Source organism: Hylaeus volcanicus, chromosome 2, assembly GCF_026283585.1.
Source record: "Hylaeus volcanicus isolate JK05 chromosome 2, UHH_iyHylVolc1.0_haploid, whole genome shotgun sequence".
Taxonomy (NCBI): domain Eukaryota; kingdom Metazoa; phylum Arthropoda; class Insecta; order Hymenoptera; family Colletidae; genus Hylaeus; species Hylaeus volcanicus.
The window spans coordinates 14875984-14886650 of NC_071977.1; the positions used below are offsets into that span (position 1 = coordinate 14875984).

General features: G+C 36.4%; 1 protein-coding gene across 3 annotated transcripts in view; it reads right to left on the reverse strand.

Annotated features, from left to right (window-relative positions):
• The window catches only part of LOC128872057 (slit homolog 3 protein), a 375401-nt gene that overhangs the window by 214645 nt on the left and 150089 nt on the right, over positions 1-10667 (reverse strand). The window contains exon 3 of one of the 3 annotated variants that reach the window (XM_054114369.1): positions 7409-7480. The exons of the other annotated variants lie outside the window; for them this stretch is intronic. The gene's annotated coding sequence lies outside the window, so the exon portion shown is untranslated. The remainder of the gene's footprint in view (positions 1-7408; positions 7481-10667) is intronic. 3 annotated transcript variants of the gene reach the window in all.

Genomic DNA, 10667 nt, shown 5'->3' on the forward strand with positions numbered 1-10667 from the left:
ATCATCCAGGAAACTAAAATTATTTTTCTTCGTTTCACAATTTATTTTGGAAAATTTTTTGTTAGACTAACTACAAATGAAAACTTCAAATTATTATTCAAATGTACCTTTCAATTCACATTTCAAATTAAACGTGTTATCAGCTCTATCGTTAGCCGTTTTTTAAACGTCAAATATAAATAGGTTTATGGAAGGCTGAAAAGTACCATTAAAAGCTGATTTGCGACGATCATGCAACTTATGTATTAAACACGAGCTTTAATGCCTTTGAAATAGCCAGGAGCGCGGCTTGTACACTAGGGTGCGATGTGCAACAACTCTAAGTAACGTTTTATTACGTTTGCCAAAGTTATTTCGCTTCTGAGCTATTAATTGTCACGAAATAAGATTTAGTGGACCCTAGAAGTTGAACTTTGCCACGCCACCCAATGTGATTTCTCTTACGTAGTCGAAAAACGCAACAACAACCCCTCTCGAAAAACTTTTTTAAACTGTTCGACCCCGTTTGTTTGAACTTTCCCGCGAAATTTCTCCAGAGTTACTTCGCAGAATGTGTGGCTAAAATCACCGTGGTAAATAAATCTTCATGTAAACACGTACTGAAAACTCCTAGGTAATCCATTCTCGAACGAAACTTTATTTCAGAAGCGGACTTTGAAAATTCAGTTGGTGCACTTACTTAATGTATCGAACTCTCAGTGTTTACTTTATTATGATAGACAAGTTGGAGCTATTATGTGGCCGAAAAATTTACATCCATTGATTGATCTTTTGTGGTACAAGTTTCTCGTAATTATTTTCATAATTTGATTTTTTATTTTCTCCTTACGTTATAAGAATCACGTTTAGTTTGTTTTTTACATGTATGTGAATGTGTCTGCCTGTTTATGTTGATATTTTTATTTCATAAAAGTAGTTTCTGCATGCACAATCCTTTTATAATGATTGGTATTGTACTAGTTACAATCAATTACAATAAACAATATCGTTTAGATTCACCAGGTCAAGTGGAATCAGTACATAATAGTCAGACACGCTACTGATATAATTCTAAAAGGTAGATTCATGTCTTACTATTTCGTAACTATTTATAATCAGTTGAAATCGATGATATTAAACCATGATCAATATTTAGATGTACCAAGTCAAGTAGAAATATCGAGCAATGGTCAGATACACTAATATACTAGCCGCCAAAAAAAAATGGGACACTATTTTAAAACGTCATAACTCCGAGAGTTTTCAACCGATCTTCGGGAAACTTCGTGAGGTTCAATTTTGAAGTGTTCTCTGGGTGTGTGCAAAGTTGCATTGACGAGGGTTGATGAAAAAGGGTTAATTCACCCCCCCTAAAGGGGTAATGCAGAAAAACGGCACTTCAGAAGGGTCCAGGGGTGCGACGGAAGAGGGTGAAAAAATCAAAAAAACCTTTGAGGCGACTCTGTTTGATGTCCCCTACAAAATGCACCTCTTTAAATCGTTCTCAGACAAACTCACCCCTCACATTCCCCCACCCCCCCTAAAATCCACAATTTTTGGACGACAGTCCCGATTTTGGCGATCAAGGCGCATTCGATACTATGAACGGCGTTGACGTGGGGTTGCTCATTCACCTTGCAGATGGGCCTGAAGTTGGGAGTGGGTTTACCCAAAAAAACGACATTTTCGAATTTTATTGCCATTCACGCGGGAAAAAGACATCAAAACTGTGTCGCCCCGATGCCCTGGACTGTTGGACATGTAATCCAGCCAACGAAACAACATTCCATCCCTTACACTTGGGGTGGACCACGCCTACCTCTGCCCCCCCCCCCTTCAGCTCTGGGGGCAGTTTTCGAAACGGGATCTTTTCGGCATTCATCCTTAACGTATCGAGAACAAACATGGTGAATTTCATCGTCCTCCGATGTGTGGAAGTGCTCCCTTACGAAGGGGGTATTGAAAATTTCCGAGCTGTTCCACCTCCCCAAAGGGTGCCTATGGGGTGCACGGTATGGGTGATGGCATTTTCTGGGTCAGGGGAGTCCAGAGAATGTATTGAGCCAAAATCGAGACCGTCGTCCAAGAATTGTGGATTTTAGAGGGGGTGGAAGGTTGTGGAGGGTGTGTTTGTCCGAGAAGGATTTCATGGGGTGCATTTTGTAAAGGGCATCAAGGAGAGTCGCCCCAAAGGTTTTTTTGAATTTTTCAACCCCTTCCGTCATCCCTGGCCTGTTTCAAAGAGGTGTTTTTTACACCCTCCCCTTTATGGGGATGAATTAACCCCTTTACATCAACCCTCTCGAATACAACTTTGCACACGCCCAGAAGACACTTGAAGACTATTCCTCACGAAGTTTCACCGAAATCGGTTGAAAGCTCTCATAGTTATAAGCATTTGAAAAATCGTTCCGGTTTGCTTGTCCGGTAGTGTACCTGGTTATATTGCACACAAAAAACAGTTAAAATTTTTCCTCTTTCATTTTTTTGTCATATGTACCATTTACGAAAAAAACGCTGGCTAGTAATAGCCTGAACACCCTGTATACAGACTGATAGATAGAATAATACATTGCCATTGAAGTTGTTTCGCAAGTAAACGATTCCATTGACCTGCGATAAAGAACACAATTGCATAAGTGAGTGATGTAGGCGAGACGAACTGGAATAGACTGACCTTTCGAGTTTAGTTTTCGTGTGCGCTCGATTTGTTTCGTTACGTTTGATCGAATAGCTCTTTGGATCACCTTTTTCGTGGGCTTTGGCCAATATGTCAACGAAGGAAGACAATAGGGCGGCTAAAAAGACAAGCTTGAAAGGCTGGAGCCTTTTTAGGGTCGCTGAATCCATTGATCCAGGTAGACAAATGCTTTATGATGAATGAGATATTGTTTGCAGGGGAAAATAATAGCACGTGTCAACCAAAGCAAATATATTCTTCTAGTACATGTCCAGAGAACATTTTATCCAATAGTGAAACATAATTGTTGACATCCTTTTTCAAAGTAGAGAAATAATAATAATAATAATGACATTATTGTTTAACTAGTACAAAGGAGCAAATTATATTGCGTAAATAATTTTTTTGCCAGTAAAATAGTGGAGTTAAGAAATAATTTTTTAAAATAGATGTTTACATATTAATATCCATAATAAGATAGCATTTATTTAGATAAACTCGTGAAATATCCCACCATACCTGGTCATTTATTGTAGATAAATTATTTACTCAATATAAGTTGCTATTTGAACCAAATAACTTTTGTAAAAACGTTTCAAAATATACATATAAGTTGTCATTAATATAACCTTCAGCATACGGCAATAAATTGTTTGCTGTTGTAAGAGTCTTGGTCGAAAGATAATATTGTAAAATCCTTAAAGTGAAACTATTTGAAATGATAGTCTTGAAGCACAAGTTGGAATAGAATCAGTGTTCAACGAGAAGGCTCAAGGAGCAGAGTAGCTAAATATCTTTCTTAAAGTTGTAAGCACGGAATAGCATATATAAACTTTAGATGTTTCCAAAGTCTGGAGATAGCGAACATAATTTTCTCCTCGAGTACAGTTCCCCCCACATTTTCCAATAATTTAGTTACGTATTTTCCGACGTATATTTGACGTTTATGTCACTCACAATGTCTCTGTAGTCATGTTTCATCAAGATGCAATTAGTAACCAAATTATTTGATTAATTGTGTGATGCTAATGTAATAATTTATCGAACTTTGAATTTATTATACTTGTGTTATAGTTACTTCAATTTATTATTGTAGAGAATCCAATAGTGTTGGAACATTCACAATTTAATTAAGTTCAATGGAACATTTAATCAGACGCTCATCTTGCCTATGAATATCATATTCCCACAACATCTATTCCCTATTTCAGAGTAATCAAAGCCTTCGTTATTTTCCAACCACCCTCGACTGCATGAATTTTATTTCATCTTTCAAACAAGATATTATTCCATGATTATTTATAAGTCTATGAATTAATTAATACTCAAACTGAATATTAAGTGGCTGAACCTGCTGGCTGCTAGATATCGTCATAAAAAGAAATTATACGGAAATCTCATGAAACTACTCTAACAACTTGGCGAGAACTGTTTTTATTTGATCTCCTAATTGATCACATTATGCATTAGGAAGTTAATGCACCCCAGAGGAACAGATTAGTCTAGGGAAATTTTCCTCGTGCTGAGAAATTAAATATCATATGTTTTCTCTACGCATATAAGGTTGTAAATGTTGTTACATTCGGCCCTGCCAAAGGTACCCTTTTTCATCGGCTACGGATTCCCACAGCGCGTAGCGAAAACGCGTACTTTTACGAAACGTGACCGGATGGGTTATTCGAATTCCAAGAGGTGGATTCCGAATAACACGGACTACACATCAGCGAAACTGTTTTCAGCGATCAAACACCAATGGACACGCCAGACTCAAGGTCTGTTCCCATGGGCCAAGTGCGTTATGCGAGGATCTCATGATATACATACACTGAGGGACAATACTTAGAGGACACTTTTTGAAAACATGGAAGTTTTCAGCCGATTTTCGTGAAACTTCGTGAGAAGTAGTTTTGAAGTGTCCTCTGGGTGTGTGCAAAGTTCCATTAGCAAGGGTTGATGCGAAGGGGTTAATTCACCCCTGTAAAGAGGAAGGTGCAGAAAAATGGCATTTCTGAAGGGACCAAGGGTGACTGAAAGGGTTGAAAAAATAAAAAAAATCTTTGGAGCGACTCTCCTTGATGTCCTCTACAGAGTGCACCCCCTGGAATCCCTCTCGGACAACCCCCCCCCAACACCCCCCCCCCCCCCCCACCCCACCCCCAAAATCCACAATTTTTGGACAACAGTCCCGAATTTGGGCTCAATGCTGTTGAATTAATTGAATCTAAATATTGTATTTAGTCTGATAACAAAAATGAATCTGGCATTTCTTCTTTAAAGTCTTCGCGGCTCTTTAGTTCTTAGAAGTGCGAGACGATAAGCCTGTTAATATAAACACCCGTGCCGAAAACTTGAGTTCGACGGTTAGGGTGTCAGTTAGTTGAGAGACAACCTCGATGGTGAAGGCTACTACCTCTCTGAACCTCTAAGTGATAAATAAAATATCATTTAATATAAAACTATATTCTCATTTTATTTCTTGCTTCCGCCCATAATCTAACAAATGCATTCCCTGAAATCCCCTGATCTAGGAAATGCCAATGCCCACGCGATGCGCCTCATAGGCACCCCTTGGAAGGGCGGAATAGCTCATCACTTTTCAACCTCCTCCGTGAAAGGGCACTTCCACACCTCGGAGCGTGATGAAATTCACCAGGTTTGTTCTCGGCACGTTAAGGATTAATGTAAAAAAGACCCCGTTTCAAAAGCTGCTCCTGGAGCTGAACAGGGACGGCCCAAAGTTAGGGGTGGTCCACTCGCAGCCATGGAGGTTGCCGCGTCGCGTGCCGCGCATGTCCCACGGTCCGAGGTATCGGGTCAAATACTGTTTTGATCTCATTACCCCACGTGGATAGTATTAACAAACGAAAGCGTTGTTTTTTTGGAAAACCTACCTCCAAGTTTAAGCCCGTCTGCGGGGTGAACGAGTAACTCCACGTCAACCCCATTCACGGATTCGGACGCGCAATTGCTTTATTAACAGGTCCCCAAAAAATCAGATTTTTTGAATCACGTTTTCGTTGTCAAATCGGCACAGATTTGAAAGAGTACTAAGTGGGCCGGACGAAGCCGGCATTCAGGAACGGAGCGATACGTTACCGATATCTTGCATCTGTACGTGCCTAACCCAGACCTGAATCCAATAGAATATGGGGTGGAACCAGTACTATTTGTTTTTTTTTTCAAAGTTTACGGATTTATCTTTTGTTTCTTCTTTAAAGTTTAACAAGAAATTACAAAATTAAAGTTTTTGTTATTTATTTATGCAAAATGACTTTTTTTTATTGAACACTTAATTTTTATAATTCCCTATATAATATTAAAGAAGAAGCAAACAAATTGAGTATTTCCTGGGTCGCATTTCCTGAATCAGGGGATTCCAGGGAATGCATTGAGGCCAAATTCGGGACTGTTGTCCAAAAATTGTGGATTTTGAGGGAGGTGAGGGTTGTGAGGGGTGAGTTTGTCCGAGAGGGATTTCAGGGGTTGCACTCTGTAGAGGACATCAAGGAGAGTCGCTCCAAAGATTTTTTTTATTTTTTCAACCCTTTCAGTCACCCTTGGTCCCTTCAGAAATGCCATTTTTCTGCACCTTCCTCTTTACAGGGGTGAATTAACCCCTTCGCATCAACCCTTGCTAATGGAACTTTGCACACACCCAGAGGACACTTCAAAACTACTTCTCACGAAGTTTCACGAAAATCGGCTGAAAACTCCCATATTTACGACCGTATTGACAAAGTGTCAGCTTAACTGTGTCCCTGAGTGTATGTAGTTAGTTTATATACTCTACACAGAAATACTGTCTAAGTAGGTTTGAAATAGTATTTACTAAAAATTATTTTATAATCTTTTTATTTTATGATCGACAGATTGCTATAATTTATTTTCTTAAAGTAGAAACTACGTGTGCATTTTTAATCTCCAAATTTCGATAAAACTCGATATACAGACAGAGCATTGAAAAAATATTAGACTTATACTTTTTTTAGCGATTGATGTGGATGATTAATATTCATGAAAGTTACTCTCGAAGTTGTAGATAAAAAACTGGTCCGGTTAAACATCTGAAAAAGTAACGGAGACAGAAAAAAAAAAGTCGAATAGGGATAAAGTTTGGTTTTCCAATGAGCAATCATAAAGTATGAGCAGAAATTTCAGCGAGCCATAGGCGGAGTTACCGAGTAGCGAATCAGATATATTTTTAAAGAGAAAATGAGTAGGAATATAAAGTTTATATACTCTACAGTTTCGATTATGCGTATTCAAGTACCAATACAGGAAAAATTAATTTGGAAAATCATTTTATGCATCGTGTGCTAGTACAATGATGAGAAGTTGGCTACCAGATCTGATTGGTTATTACACAATCTCTTTAATTATACTATTATATTAAAATATACACTGTACTGCAGAATTATATAGTATAATCTAGGAGATTATACTACTACCAATAAGACCCACTGACAAACTTCTTATCTCTGCACAGTAGTTTTACGAGCATACTTTGGATAAAATGATTTTACAAAAACAAGATCAAGTAAAAATTCAACAAATTTATTGCTGTATTAGATGTACATTCTAATTAATTTTCTCCATACGCGTTACTAGGTGTATATCGAAATTAATTTAATATTAAGTATTACTAATATTTGTTCAATGTTCCATTTGATTCAATTGGGTGATGTTCCACGTTGCAATTCTGATCTCGATTCGTGTAAGAAGTACATCTTCCTAGTAATGTTTACTTACCGAACCGTAAACGCAGACAGCCAATTAACACAAAGTACTCTCGTGAAGGATTCACCGATGCGCAATACGTACCTGAAACAAAATGGACGATGAGCATGTGTGTGTATGTGTTGAGTACGCGGATAAATTTGATTTATGTCATCGACGTTGAAAAGCCAACTGAAAAGTATTCCATGTCGAGGACAGATTGACGAGACGATCCACGAATAAATATATACGACGCCATACTCGATAATTTAACGTCTCTTGACGTGGTTGCGCAAATTCTCTATCTTTTTGTCTGTCTGTATCGATATGAACACGAGTTACGACTTTGTTACCACCGATGGGCTGATGGTAAATCATTAATTGCCGCAAATCCGGAGAGTCAGTGGTTGAAAAACGAGAAGAAAGAAATATTCGATACGGTTCGAAATGTGGTTAATTATTTCACTGGTGAATTACTCAGTGGTCGTCTCCGCACTGAATTAATTTCGCAATTTATCTTTTAGTGATTATAACTTTTAATTTTCATTGAATTATTAGAACTAGGAAGTCTGGGAAAAAATTAAATAAATAAGTGAAAGATTGTAGACAGTTGTAGGTAAAAGCTGAAGCATCATTTGGTGTTCTCTTTAATTTCATAAATCTATAGATTGTTTTAATGTGTTGACACATATACGTGTTCCATCGTTAGAACGTTCTAGGTCTCAGGGCCACATCGGCAGAGTCACAAAAACGCATATTCTTTCGAATTACGTGTTCTCGTGCCATTGGGAGTAATCGATCATACGATGTCTATCGACCAATGGCATGAGGGCTTCCATCGGCGACACGCTGTTGGGCTGTCGGTGTGGCCCAATAGTCGAGCAAGATTTTTCGAACTGTGCATGTCGGTTTACGCTGCCTTTGAAATACATGTCGACTATCGTCTATAGCGCTTCGTTCAATGTTTTATGTGTACCACTTGTTCCATTTCAAAATAAATCTGATGTCCATTTCGTACAATATCCTAAGTGTCGTTCCTCGATTCCGTCTACATTGCGCACGTATATGCATAAACATAATGAGAATTAATACATTCAAATATAGGACAAATTGGTTAGAATTAATGTTCTATCCTGTGAGATCTATAAGGCCATTTTAGTATAAAAATAAAAAAAAATTTTTAATTTTTTAAAATAAAAAATTAATTAAAAAAAATTTCTTTTTAATACAAAAATAATATTTGTTTATTTTTAATTTTATGTTCATAATCATATTTAGACACCTTTACAACTGCAAGATAAGAATATTCCAAACCAATTTTATTGTCTAAAATTCGAAACGTTTTATTTTGAGGATCAACGTGAAAGAAATAATAGTAATTCGTGAGCAACAACTGTTACAGAATTGTAATACTTCGAGGATTATAGCTCCTGTATAAAGGGCATTATACCGAGGCTTTACTTTAATCTCTGGATTTATTGGAGCCATATTTCATATATGTAGTCTCTTTAGGAATTAGAATTGTTACAAAATACAGCAAAAGTCAGCAATCCAGAGGCTTACAGAATTTAGTAAAACGATCTCCATTTGTATTGTACTTTTAAACAATATCCTGCATTTCTATTCCTTTTGTTTTTTAAAATAATAAAGTTAATTATATCTCCTAGAAATTTAATATCGAGTGATATTAAACAAATAAGTTTATCAATGCTTACATATAGTTTCTATTCGTAAATGTGTTTATTAATAAATCCTATTTATTATTTTATCTTGAAGAAATAGAAAAACGTGTCTTCCTTCGTACATTTGATTGTACAGTTAAATTGTTCGTGTAATGTGAAATATTTTGTTTTGTAATGAAAATTGTTATTTTTAGGCAGAGAGTAAGATGGTAGAGAAACACGTCTTTATTTATATATATACATATTATGTACCAGTAGACTATTTATCTAAAATAATATGTACAATAATATTTGCACAGACAGTAACGTAACTGTACAATGTACATAATATATGCATATATACATAGTTTAATTAGACTTAAAAATTTTATTATTATGCAAAATTCAAGCTGATAATATTTTTCTTCCACCATTGTTAGGATTTCATGATGTCTACTATCTACAGTTATTGATCAATTTGTTCAATTCGTCAAGTGTTTGATATCACCTACAGAATCGAGTCGTTTGTGAACGATAATGGTCGACGAATTCTTCGCCTAACAATTATTGCAACTAAACGAGAATCCTCCAAATTATTGATCTCTATCTTGCGGTTTGTTAAACAGGCTCCATAGAAGTTCATCGAGCCAATTACGATTCACAAACTAACAAGCCGCTGTCGGTTTCGTAACTTTTCATTGCATTGCTGCGGCTAATTCCTTTGAGTACGTCCGCGATAACCCAAATTCCCACGGCTGCAACATTTGCCATATAATTTTGCGAGATTACATTACTCGGCGTAGTTATGGCAGAGGGTAATTAAATACTCCGAGCCAATGGAGTACAATTTTCTCACCAGCTGCAGCGACTGGCCGGCGCCGGGTAATCGTCGCGATAAAACAATTATTTCCATTAATTAGCCTCCCGTAATCGAATTTAGCAATAACAGTGCATATTACACTTTTATTCCAATCGTGATTTGCTTTTTTTTTTAATTTTTGCTTCTTCTTTTCATTTTTTTTTTAGATTTATTAAAATGTAACTTGTTTTATATAAAGCACATGGTCACGAGGTCAAGTGTTATATACAATTACAACTTCATCCCTTAAGAAGGTAAGAAGGTCTTTTCTTCAACCAGTTTCGTGGCAGTTTTCATGATTTTTTTGTAGACGAAGTACATAATATAAATTTTGTAAATTTAGTCCGTTTATTTATACATACATATATAGATGTATATATAGATTTGCTGACTTTTGCTTTTTCTTTTCATTTCGTTTTTTCTTTCCAGAATTACTAAGATATAACTTGTTTTATACATGACAGGATTATAACACCACGTAAGTTAGATAAGTATATTTAATTAACAAGAATATGAATACATATATATAGATAGAGTACATGTTAATAGTAACAGCTCGTGATGTGGACTAACCTAAACGAACGTCGCGAGGACGTGCGTAGAGTAAGGAACAAAAGACGATAGTCTACGACGTACATCGCGGCGCTCAAATCAAACTGAACACATATGGATTGCTTTCTCACAATACACATGTATATGAACAAGTTATATGTACATACTTACGAATATATATATATATATATATATATATATATATATATATATATATATA